Source organism: Ceratotherium simum, chromosome 17 (assembly GCF_057802395.1).
Source record: "Ceratotherium simum simum isolate JZ-2026a chromosome 17, ASM5780239v1, whole genome shotgun sequence".
In the NCBI taxonomy this organism is placed as follows: domain Eukaryota; kingdom Metazoa; phylum Chordata; class Mammalia; order Perissodactyla; family Rhinocerotidae; genus Ceratotherium; species Ceratotherium simum.
Window position 1 is genome coordinate 49776839 of NC_141916.1, and position 13364 is coordinate 49790202.

The window sequence follows — 13364 nt, forward strand, 5'->3', positions numbered from 1 at the left end:
GAACTTGACAAGGGCTACATCAAAACACATTATAATTAAATTGTTAAACGTCAAAGACAAAGAGAATTTTGAAAGAAGCAAGAAAAAAACAACATACCACATACAAGGAAATCCCCATAGGCAGATTTCTCAAAAGAAACATTGCAGACAGGAGAGAGTGAGATGATATATTCAAAATATAAAGAAAAAACAGTCCACCAAGAATACTATGTAGACCAAACCTGCCCTACAGAAATGAAGGAAAGATAGACTTTCCTGAACAGGGACAAGTTGAGGGAGTTCTTCACCAGTAGACCTGCCTTACAGGAAATGCTAAAAGGAGTTCTTCAAGATGTAATAAAAGGATGCTAATTAACATTACAAAATCATATGAATGTATGTGTAAAACTAACTAGTAAGGGTAAATATATAGTCAAAGTCAGATTCTCTAATGGTGGTGCATAATTTACCTACAACTCTAGTTTAAAAGTAAAAAACAAACATACTAAAAATAGCCATAACTATAATAATTTGTTAAAGGATACACAATATAAAAAAGATGTAAGAGCTGTAACATCAATAACCTAAAATGTGAGGGGAGATAAGTAAAAGTGTAAAGTTTCTCTATGCTGTCAAAATTAAGTTGTTACTAGCTTGAAATACGATGTTATAAATATAAGATATTTTATATAAGCCTACTGGTAATTGCAAAGGAAAAATGTTTAGTAGATGCACAAAAGATTATGATAAATAAGTCAAAGCACATCACTATTCAAAGTCACCCAATCACAGAAGAGACAGTAACTAAGAAGCTAGCAACAAAGGATCTCAAAAACAGTCTGTAAACAATGAACAAATTGGCACTAGTAAGTTCTTCTCTATCATTAACTGCTATAGACATAAATGGATTAAATTCTCCAATGACAAGACATAAAATGGCTGACAGGTCAAAAAAAAAAGACCTAATGATATCCTGCCCACAAGGGATTCACTTTAGCTTTAAAGACACACATTTACTAAAAGTGAAGGGACGGAGAAAGTTATTTCAAGTAAATGGGAACCAAAAGAAAGCAGAAGTAGGTGTATTGTTATAAGACTAAAAAATCTTTAAGCTAAAAATGGTGAAAACTGTAAAAGAAGGTCATTAAATGATGATAAATGGATCAATTTATTGAGAAGATATAACAATTATGAATATTGATGCATCCAACATTAGAGCACCTAATGATATAAAGAAAATCCTAACAGAACCCAAAGTAGAAATAAACAGCAATACAATAAAAGTTGAGTTCTTTCATACCCCACTCTCAATAATGGATAGATCATCTATACAGAGAATCGATAAGCAAACAGTGGATTTCACAACACTATTGACCAAATGCAACTAACAAATGTGTACAAAACATTCCATCCAATGACATCACAATACACATTCCTCTCAAGTACACATAGAACATTTTCTAAAATAGATCATATAATAGGCTACAGATAAGTCTTAGCAAATTTAAAAAGATTGAAATCATGCCAAGTACCTTTTCTGACCACAATGATAAGAAAGTAGAAATCAACAGCAGATATAAAATTGTAAAATTCACAGATATGTGGAAATTAAACAACATGATGCTAAACAACCAATGGAACTAAAAATCAAAAGGAAAATAAAAAATACTTTGTGGCAAATGAAAATGAAAACATAACATATCAAAATTTATGAGATTCAGCAAAAACAATGCTGTGAGGGAAGTTCATAGGGACAAACACACACATCAAGAAAAAAGAAAGCTTTTAAATAAACAACTTAGCTTTAAACCTCAAGGAACTAGCAAAAGAATAAAAACTAAATCCAAAGTTAGCAGAGGGAAGGAAATCATTAAGATTAGAGCAGAAATGAATGAAATAGAGAACAGGAAAACAACAGCAAAATGAAAAAAACTAAGATCTGGTTCTTTGAAAAGATAAACTGGCAAACTTTTAGTTAGGCTGCCCAAGAAAAACAGATAAGACTCAAATAAATAAGATTAAAAATGAAAATGGAGACGTTGCAACTGATATGACAGAAATACCAAGCACGTAAGAGACTACTATGAACAAGTATATGTCAACAAATTGGACAGTCCAGAAAAAAATGGATATATTTTTAGAAACAGTCAACCTACAATGATTGAATCAAGAACAAATAGAAACTCTGAACATACCAGTAACAAGTAAGAAGATTGAATCAGTGATCAAAAGCCTCATGAAAAAGAAAAGCCCAGGACCAGATGATTTCACTGGTGAATTTTGCCAAACATTTAAAAAAGAATTAATAACAATCCTTCTCAAACTCTTCCAAAAAATTGAAGGAGAAGGAACATTCTGAAACTTATTTTACAAGGCCAGCATTATCCCATTACCAAAGGCAGATAAGGACACTACGTGAAAAGAAAACTACAGGTCAATATCCCTGATAAATATAGATGAAAAAATTCCAAAGAAAATATCAGCAAACAAAATTCATCAGCACCTAAAAGGATTATACTTCTTGATCAAGTTTGAGTCATACCCAAGATTCAAGGATGGTTCAATATACACTAATTAATAAATATGTTCCATCACATTAATAGAATGAAAGATAAAAATCACATGCTCATCATAATAGATCCAGTAAAAGCATTTTACAAAATGCAACACATTTTCGTAACAAAAACTCTCAACATATGGTATATAGAAGGAATATACCACATGTAATAAAGGCCGTATGTGACAAGCCCCCAGCTAACATCTTACTCAATGGTGAAACGTTGATAGCTTTTCCCCTAAGATTATGAATAAGAAAAAGGTGCCCACTTTTACCATTCCTATTCAACATAGTACTGGTAGTCCTAGCCAGATCAATCAGGCAAGAAAAAGAAAGAAAAAGCTTCAGAATCAGAAAGGAAGAAATATTATTGTCTTTATATGTTGATGACATGATCTTACATATGGAAAATCCTAACGACTCCACCAAAAAACTGTTAGTTCTAATCAACAGTTAGGAGAGTGTAGTATTTAGAAAAATGGATCATTGCTCAAGCAGTGAAATCATGTCTGGTACAGAGGCTAAAATTGGAGGTACCACCTGGCTAAGCTTACAGTAATTCTCGTCCTTCTCCAAGATTCATCTGTCTTCTGTGCAACCCAAATAAGCAAGTTGAATGAGGGTGTTGTGGGAATCACTATCTCTGCATATTTCGAGACCTTAATGGTGGCACTAATTTTTGCAATTTTTCAGAAATGAAATACTGCTTTTTGTTTTATTTCCTAGGTTGAGATAGGTTTAGTGGCTTTCACTTGGCCTGTTCCACCATAATAGCCATCACTCCATAGGTCAGAGAACCAATATGGTGATTCTGCTGATGAGTATATCTCTTTCAGTTGTGCAATCTGAAGCTGGAGAAATAACCACAGAATGGGTTCAAGGACCCACTGGGCTCACAGTGAGACAGATCTGAGCTAAAACTTTATCACCTGACATCCATAAGCCCCTGTTCTGACTTGTGGATCATGGTGATGTTTTGGTTCTCCTAGAATTAGTGTCGGTTCAGAGACAGTGTCTAGTAGTTCCTAAAAGTTCTGATTATTTTCTCTTCCCCAATTCACAGTTATCCTCATAAAAGGTTATGAGTGTCTTTGGAGAAGCCTGGGAGAAAAATTAACAGTTAAATATGTGATAGCGTTCCAAGTTCCTTCCTCAAGGGGACCTGGCCTCCTCTTCATTCAGGGAGTCTGGGTCTATAAACTGGCTCAAGTCTGGGATTTTATTGAGGGAATGACTCTCTGTTTTTGTTATTCCTGTTAGATATTTGTTCATTTGACCTGGAACTTGTCTATCTACACAGATCAAGTAACAATTTATTATGTTTATCATCTATTTCACTTCTAGGCATACCATGATCAGCTAGCCAATGCCATAGGGCTGCACAAGTCAGACTATTCTGAGTGCTGCTTTGACCCTGCTGCCCATTATGGGAACTGTGCCCACCTTTCATTTGGCAATTGAGGGCCACAACTTGGCCCTTGCACCCTGGGATCCAATTACTCCCAATGCATTTAGGTTTCCCAATTCAGTAACTACAGTTCCCACAGTAAGGTCTGGCCTACATGGAAGAGTTATCGCAGAGCTCTTCAAGGATGCTGGGACTCCCCTCACACATTTATTTCTCACAATGGAAGTTAAAGTTGTGTCTTCTGTATCCTTCCCATGTGCTTGAGTATGTCTTAGATGATAAATCTGCCTTAACATTCCAATATCCCTAAGCCTTTGAATCTCTTCCTTTTCATTAAACCAAGGTGGGTCTGGCATTTCCAATTTGCTCACTGGGGTCACCTTTTGGTTCATGTTTCAGCCAATGAACCAACCAATCAAATTGTTAGACCTCTTCCTAACACCTGGAGCTGCAACATCAAATGCTGAATCTCTGCTTTGTGAGCCCGCGTTAATATATTCAGCCTCATCCAACTTTATGTTCCTTCAACTATTATCCCACACCCCTAGTATACATTCCCACACAAGTTTTCTGGATTTCTGTGTATATAAATTAGAAAACTCAAGTAGTGTTTTGAAGTGTAGCTCATCTTGTCATAGGTCACACCCTTAAGGGTCTGTTGGACTTGAATCTAGTTATAGATGTAGAAGCAAAGTTGCGTCTTGAGGGTGTGTCCTGGGAAGAATCAATATTGTCTTGCCCAACTACTGCTTCAGGGGAGGCCATCACAGTTTACTCAGGCAATGCAGGGTTGATCCCCTCAGACAGGGATGGAGAAGATGCTATTGGTGAGGGTAGGGAAGCTACCACTAGAGTTGGAGAGGCCACTTGTGCTGTGAGTGAGGAGGCCTCTTCCACTGGCAAAGAAGACTCATCAGAATCTATGGACTAAAAGTCTCCAGCTTCACGAGGAGTCTTCCTACATGTGCCCATTCCAACTCAAAAGGATCTTATTCTCTGCCAATCAATGCCCTCACTTTAACAGTAGACACTCTGTGAGGATGAGATTTAATTCGTGTTGTGATTCAACTAGAAGCAGGATGAGATTCTGCGTTAGATTTTCCGCACTGTCAGTCCTGTGGCTGTAAGAGGTAGCGTCTCCTCCAGGGCACACAGAGAGGCTTTCAGGTTATGTATGTGGTGCTTGAGTGGCGGCTCCATTGCACATTCCCGTTAACGGTGCACAAGGATTCCCATTTCTCCACATCCTTGTGAACACTTACTATTTTCTTTGTTTTTTAAGAGTAGCCACTTTAATGGGTATGAAGAGTGTAGCTGAAGTCTTAGAATAAGTTGGGAAGCATTTTCTTCTTTCAAAATTTTCCGGAAGAATTTGTATAGAATTGATAATGTTTCTTGTTTAATATTTAGTAGATTTCTCCAGTGAAGCTGTCTGGACTTGGAGTTTTGTGGGTTTTTTTCTTTTGGGGGTAAGTTTTTAACTAAAACATCAATTTCTTTAATACACATTGGGCTTATTCAGGTTGTGTATTTTTTCTTGAGTGAGCTTTGGGAGTTTGTGACTTTTTAAGATTTGATCCATTTCATCTAAGTTTTTGAGTTGATTGGTATGAAATTGTTCACAATGTTCTCTTATTCTCCTTTTAATGCCTGTAGAATCTTTAGGGATGTAATCTCATTCTTGATTTTGGTACTTTGTGTCTTCTCTCCATTTTTCATGCTCAGTCTGGTTAGACATTTATTAATTTTATAGATCTTCTCAAGGAACCATCTTACCAAGTGCTCTTTTAAATCTACTTTAATAACTAGATCTAGTTAATATTAATCCTCACATAAGTCTCTAACTTACAACCATTTTATTTTATTCTTACAAAATGGATTGAAAGAGAGCTTTCAACTCCATAGAATAAAAATTTGAATATCATGAGTGGAAACTACTATTAATGTAGGCATTCCATCTACAAGATATTAAAACTATGGCCATCTCACTTCTTTTCTTTTAATTATTAACATTTTATTTATTTGTTTTGTTTGGTTTTGTTTGTGAGGAGGATTGGCCCTAAACTAACAACTGTTGTCAATCTTCCTCTTTTTTGTTTTATTGAAGTCATAATAGCTTATAACATTGTGAAATTTCAGTTGTACATTACTATTTGTCAGTCATCATATACATGTGCCTCTTCACCCCTTGTGCTCACCCCCCAACCCCCTTCCTCTTTGGTAACCACCAAACTGTTCTCTCTGTCCATGTTAGTTTGTCTACCACATATGAGTGAAATCATATGGTGGTGTTCTCTGTCTGGCTTATTTTGATTAACATAATACCCTCAAGGTTCATCCGTGTTGTTGGGAATGGGACAATTTTGTCCTTTTTTATGGCTGAGTAGTATTCCATTGTATATATATATATATATATATATATATATATATATATATATATATATATATATATATATATACCATATCTTCTTTATCCAATCCTCAGTTGGAGGACACTTGGGCTGCTTCCACTTCTTGGCTATAGTGATAACGCTGCAATGAACATATGGGTGCATAATTCTCTTTGGATTGTTGATTTCAAGTTCTTTGGATAAATACCCTATAGTAGGATAGCTGGGTCATATGGTATTTCCATTTTTAATTTTTTGAGGAATCTCTATACTGTTTTTCATAGAGGCTGCACCAGTTTGCATTCCCACCAGAAGTGTATGAGGGTTACATTTTCTTCACAATATCTCCAACATTTGTTATGTTTTTGTCTCCGTGATTATAGCCATTCTAATGGGTTTACCGTGATATCTTCATGTGGTTTTGATTTGCATTTCCCTGATGATTGCTGATGTTGAATATCTTTTCATGTGCCTATTGGCCATCTGTTTATCTTCTTTGGAACAATGTCTGTGCATATCTTCTGCCCATTTATTGATCGAGTTTTTTTTTTGTTGTTGCTGTTCAGTTGTGTGAGTTCTGTATGTATTATGGAGATTAACCCCTTGTCGGATATGTGATTTGCAAATATTTTCTCTCAGTTGGTGGCTTGTATTTTCATTTTGGTCTCGGTTTCCTTTGCCTTGCAGAAGCTCTTTAGTCTGAGGAAGTCCCACCTGTTTATTTTTTCTTTTGTTTCCCTTGTCCAAGTAGACATGGAATTCAAAAAGAGCCCTCTAAGACCAATGTCAAAGAGTGTACTGCCTATATTTTCTTCTAGGAGTTTTGTAGTTTCAGGTCTAACCTTCAAGTCTTTGATCCATTTTGAGTTAAGTTTTGTGTATGGTGAAAGTTAATGGTCTACTTTCATCCTTTTGCATGTTGCTGTATAGTTTTCCCAGGACCATTTTTTAAAGAGACTTTCCTTTCTCCATTGTATGTTCTTAGCTACTTTGTCAAAGAGTAGCTGTCTTCGGATGTGTGGTTTTATTTCTGGGCTTTAAATTCTGTTCCATTGATCTGTGTATCTGTTTTTGTACCAGTACCATGCTGTTTTGATTATTATTGCTTTGGAGTATATTTTGAAGTCAGAGATTATGATGCCTCCAGCTTTGTTCTTTTTTCTCATTATTGCTTTAGCTTTTCAGGGTCTTTTGCTGCCAGATACGAATTTTACTATTCTTTGTTTTATTTCTGTGAGGTATGTCATTGGGCTTCTCATTGGGATTGCATTGAATCTGTAGATTGCTTTTAGGTAGTATGGACATTATAACTATGTTTATTCTTCCAATCCATGTGCATTGGATATCTTTCCATTTCTTTATGTCATCATGGATTTATTTCAATAATGACTTACAGTTTTCATTGTATAGCTCTTTCACCTTCTTGGTTAAATTTATTCCTAGATATTTTTTGTTGTTGTTGTTGTGATTGTAAATGGAATTATATTCTTGAGTTCTCTTATTAGAGTATAGAAATGCAACTGATTTTTGTAAGTTAATTTTATATCCTGCAACTTTGCTGTAGGTGTTCATTATTTCTAATAGTTTTCCAATGGATTCTTTAGGGTTTCTATATATAAAATCACGTCATCTGCAAACAGTGAGAGTTTCACGTCTTCATTGCCTATTTGAATTCCTTTTATTTCTATTCTTTCCTAATTGCTCTGTCCAAAAGCTCCAGTACTATGTTGAATAAGAGTGGTGAGAGTAGGCGTACTTGTCTTGTTCGAGTTCTCAGAGGGGTGGCTTTCAGGTTTTCTCCATTGAGTATGCTGTTGGCTATGAGTTTGTCATATATGCCCTTTATTATGTTGAGGTACTTTCTTTCTATACTCATTTTATAGAGAGTTTTTATCATAAATGGATGTTGGCTCTTGTCAAATGTTTTCTCTGCATCTATGGAGATGATCATGTGGTTTTTATTCCTTGTTTTGTTAGTGTGGTGTATCACATTATTTGATTTGCAGATGGATGTTGAACCATCCCAGTGTCCCTGGTATAAATCCCACTTGATCATGGTGTATGGTCTTTTTAATGTATTGCTGTATTCAGTTTGCCAATATTTGTGAGGTGAGGATTTTTGCATCTATGTTCATCAGCAATATTGTTTTGTAATTTTCCTTGTTTCTATTGTCCTTGTCTGGCTTTTGGTATCAGGATGATGTTGGCCTCATAGAATGTGTTATGAAGTGTTCCATCTTCTTCTATTTTTTGGAATAGTTTGAGAAGGATAGGTATTAAATCTTCTTTGAATGTTTGGTAGAATTCTCCAGAGAAGCCATTTGGTCCTGGACTTTTATTTTTTGGGAGGTTTTTGATTACTGTTTCCATCTATTTACTTGTGTTTGGTATATTCATATTCTCTGTTTCTGTTTGATTCAGTTTTTGGAGGTTATAAGTGCCTAAGAATTTTTCCATTTCTTCTAAATTGTCCAATTTGTTGGCATATAGTTTTTCATAGTATTCTCTTATAATCTTTTGTATTTCTGTGGGATCCGTTGTAATTTCTCCTCTTTCATTTCTGATTTTATTTATTTGAGCCTTCTCTTTTTCTTAGTGAGTCTGGCTAAGGGTTTGTCAATTTTGTTTATCTTTTCAAAGTGCCAGCTCTTAGTTTCGTTGATCCTTTTTATTGTTTTTTGGTTTCAATTTCATTTATTTCTTCTCTAATTATTATTTCCCTCTTTCTGCTGACTTTGGGCTTTGTTTGTTCTTCTTTTTCTAATTCTGTTAGGGGTAATTTAGGATTGTTTGTTTGAGATTTTTCTATTTTGTTAAGGGGGGGCCTATTACTATGCATTTTCCTCTTAGGACTGCTTTTGCTGCATCCCATGTTTGTTGGTATGGTGTATTTTCATTTTCATTTGTCTCCAGATATTTTTTAATTTCTCCTTTAATTTCTTCAATGATCTGTTGGTTGTTAGGTAACATGTGGTTTGTCTCCACATCTCTGTCACTTTCCCAGTTGTTTTCTTACAATTCATTTCTAGTTTCAAAGCATTATGGTCAGAATAGATGCTGGTTATTATTTTAATATTCTTAAATTTATTGAGGCTTACTTTGCTTCCCAGCATATGGTCTATCCTTGAGAATGTTCCATGTGCACTTGAGGATAATGTGTATTCTGCTGTTTTTGAATGTAGTGCTCTATATATGTCTATTAAGGTCATCTGGTCTAGTTTTTCATTTAAGTACACTATTTCCTTATTGACTTTCTGTCTGGATGATCTATCCATTGATGTAAGTAGGGTGTTAAGGTACCCTACTATTATTGTATTGTTGTTAATATCTCCTTATATGTTTGTTAATAGTTGTTTTATGTACTTTGGTGCTCCTGCATTGGGTGCATATAAATTTGTAAGTGTTATGTATTCTTGGTGGGGTGTCCCTTTTATCATTATATATTGCCTCTCTTTGTCTCTCATTGTTTCTTCTATCTTGAAGTATACTTTGTATGCTATAAGTATGGCAACACCCGCTTTCTTTTGTTTTCATTAGCTTGGAATATCATCTTCCATCCCTTCACTCTAAGCCTGTGTTTGTCTTCAGAGCTGAGATGTCTTTCCGAGAGGCATCATATTGTTGGGTCTTGTTTTTTAATCCATCCTGCCACTCTGTGTCTTTTGATTGGAGAATTCAATCTATTTACATTTAGAGTGATTATTGATATATCAGGACTTAATGCTGCCATTTTATCACTTGTTTTCTGGTTCTTCTACATTTCCTTTGTTTCTTGTCCCATGTTTTTCTGAATACTAATTCAGTTTGGTAGTTCTCTGTGATAGTTTTCTTAGTTTTATCTTTATTTATCATTGGTCTCTCTGTTCTGATTATTTGGTTAATGGTTACCATGAATTTGTATAAAAAAATCTCATAGATGAGATAGTCCATTTTCTGATAGCCTCTTATTTCCTTAGACTAAGTCAATTCCATCCCTTACCCCTTCCCCTTCTAAGTTATTATTGTCACAGCTTATTCTATCGTGTCTTGTGAGTTTGTGGTTAAATTGACAAGATTATATTTATTTTTGGTGTTTTCCTTCCCTTTATTATGGTGCTATACTTAAGTTTTGCTAACCTGTTCAGATAGAGAGCTGCAATTTTTCTGGTTTTGTCCACCAATTTTTCTCCTTGATCAAGGCTTTGTAGCCTCTTTTGGTTTTTTTTTTCCCCCCTGGTATGAGGGATTCTTCAGTATTTCTTGTATGGAGGATCTTGTGGAGATGAACTCCCTTAGCTTTTGTTTATCTGGGATAATTTTTATTTCCCCATCATATCTGAAGGATACTTTCACTGGATAGAGTATTCTTGGTTGAAAGTTTTTGTCTTTCAGAATTTTGAATATATCATTCCACTCTCTCTTAGCCTGTAAGTTTTCTGCTGAGAAATCCACTGAAAGCCTGATAGGCATTCCTTTGTAAGTTATTTTCTTCTGCCTTGCTGCCCTTAATAATTTTTCTTTGTCATTAACTTTTGCCAGCTTTACTATTATATACCTTGGAGAAGGTCTTTTTACATTGATATAATTAGGAGTTGTAACAGGTTCTTTCACTTGTATTTCCAGCTCTTTCCCCAGGTTTGGGAAGTTCTCAGCTATTATTACTTTGAAAAAGCTATCTGCTCTGTTCTCCTTCTCTTCTCCCTCTGGAATTCCTATAATCCTTATGTTGCATTTCCTAATTGAGTTGGATATTTCTCAGAGAATTTCTTCATTTCTTTTTAGTCTTCTCTCTCCTTCTCCATCTGAAGCATTTCTATGTTTCTGTCCTCCAGCCTGATGATTCTCTCCTACATAATATCAGCTCTTTTATTTAGAGTCCAGATTTTTCTTTATCTTATCCATTGTGTTTTTCACCTCCAAAATTTCTGATTGGTGTTTCTTTTTAGTTTCAATCTCTTTTGTGAAAAAGTTCCTGATTTCATTGAATTTTCTATCTGTATTTTCTTGTAACTCATTGAGTTTATTTATGATAGCTATTTTGAATTCTGTGTCATTTAAATTATAAATTTCTGTGCCTTCAGGATTGATTTCTGTGTGCTTGTCATTTTCCTTCTCTTCTGGAGTATTAATATATTTTTTCATACTTTTTGATGGTGTGGATTTTTGCCTCCATGTAGTAATAGTGTCTTGTTGCAGATTCCACCTGCCGCCACTGGGCGGGGGTCAAGATCTGTGTATTCTTAGCCCACCATGTTCCCTGGCTTTCTTGCTCACATCTGCTGCTTTTCTATTGTATGCATGTGTGCTCTGGCCAACTGGCTGAGCTGGAGTGCCGGGTTGGGGGAGGGGAGCTTTCTTTCACCTGCACGATCCCTGGGATGTTCTCACTCTGCCCTTACTATCTGCTCTATTGGGGTGCTGGCTTGATGAAGACACTCCCATAATAGATTTGTTACCTCTGTGTGAGGCTTTCCCATAGGCTGTGAGGGAACTTGGAGAGTGAAGGTGTTGCCGCTAAGGGCCACCACTCCTCAGTCTTCTGTCTGAGCTGTGTGCGTGGCCCCATGTCCTGGGTCACTGCCATGGGGGAGGGGTAGGAGATCCGTTTACCTCCTTCTACTTCCTCCAGGGGTCCAGCACCTGCACTTTCAGATGTATGGCTGCATGGGTCTCTCATACATCTTTTGTGTTGTGTGAATGTCTTCTGTTGGTATATGAGTGTCCATTTCATTGCACCTTAGGGTGGAGAGTCTAAAGGAACTGCTCACTCCACCATGATGCTGACGTCATTCTCTCAAAATTCTTAATTATAGCACTACTATACAGAACTAATTTCCCTTTCAACCCGTGAATAGACTTTATCCCTTAGTGGTTCAGAGCCCAAATAGCAATCTGAAATATACTTTTTTTGCCATTATTTTTTCATGCTTACGTATTTCCTGAGATGGCCCTCTCATTCAGTTACCTAGAAATTCGAGGAAGGATGGTTACTGTCTGGCTGCTAGAAGCCATTCGCGACAATATAGAGGATTTCAACTCTAGAGCATAAGAATAGCTTTTATTGTAAATAGAAGAAGGGCAAAATTGGGTAACAAATAAGGGGAACAAGAAACCTCAAACAAGAGGTCTTTTGAGTTTTTACTCTAAGAGCCAGGAAATTTGAAATCACTCAGTGGCATAAAGGTTAGGCATTAGGACATTAACCATGGAGGTATAAACCTGGCCAGGTGAGGTTACTCCTCACAATAGAGTGATACAGATCATCTTTCTTTTGCAGCTCCTGGTTATTCTAGGCATTCTTTGCTTCAACTTAGGACTGAAAGAATAGCATGCTGTTGTGAAATAATAAGGCACTGAGGTTTGAAGGTGTGACCAGAAAGCTTGAAGGTGTGACTAGAAGCTGTGTGCTAAGTTTCTAGCTGACAAAGTTAATATTGTCAGCAAAAGATAGGTATTACGTGTGGTTTCCCAAAAGAAAAAAGGCTTTGCAGCAAAGCAGCCAGGAAATAAACACTTGAATGCTTTATTTAGTCATATTGTGTATGTGGATGTGTGTTTTGCAAAAATGTAAATATGGAAGGCAAAGTTCAAGGGCATTCAAAACATTCTTCAAATTTCTCATCTTTCTGTTTTATTAACAGTTGTTTGGATAGATGATGTTTTGTGCTTCCAATTTTGTGCTTCTCTGATCAAAGGGCCGTGCTGGGAGTTTCAGTTAGTCCCATCTGAAGTTACTGCTATTATCTTCTGATGCTGGTTTTCTTCTCATTTAAGAAGAAATTTGCCTTTTCCAGAAATTTAGAGCTTAGTAATAAAAAGGAACTAGAGCTTAGAGGGAACAGCTACACAATTTGGCTTTTCAATCATTACTCTCATTCTGCCTCCTTCTAAAACTGAAAAATCTAGATTTTGTAGTCAGTTTCTCTTAACTTGAACATGTTCATCAAGTGCACATGTAGGATCGCATCTCTTCCATGTGATGCAGTTATAATAATGAACAAGACAGATGTCCTCACCCTATGGGGTTCTTACAGAAGAGACAGACAACTGT

At 36.0% G+C, this 13364-nt stretch overlaps 1 protein-coding gene across 10 annotated transcripts in view; it reads left to right on the top strand.

The window, feature by feature from the left end:
• The first annotated feature begins 12309 nt into the window (after positions 1 to 12309).
• Positions 12310 to 13364, top strand: part of LOC101388598 (killer cell lectin-like receptor 2) — a 55424-nt gene continuing 54369 nt past the window's right edge. For all 10 annotated transcript variants that reach the window (XR_015554999.1, XR_015555003.1, XR_015554995.1 and 7 more), the window contains exon 1: positions 12310 to 13364. The gene's annotated coding sequence lies outside the window, so the exon portion shown is untranslated.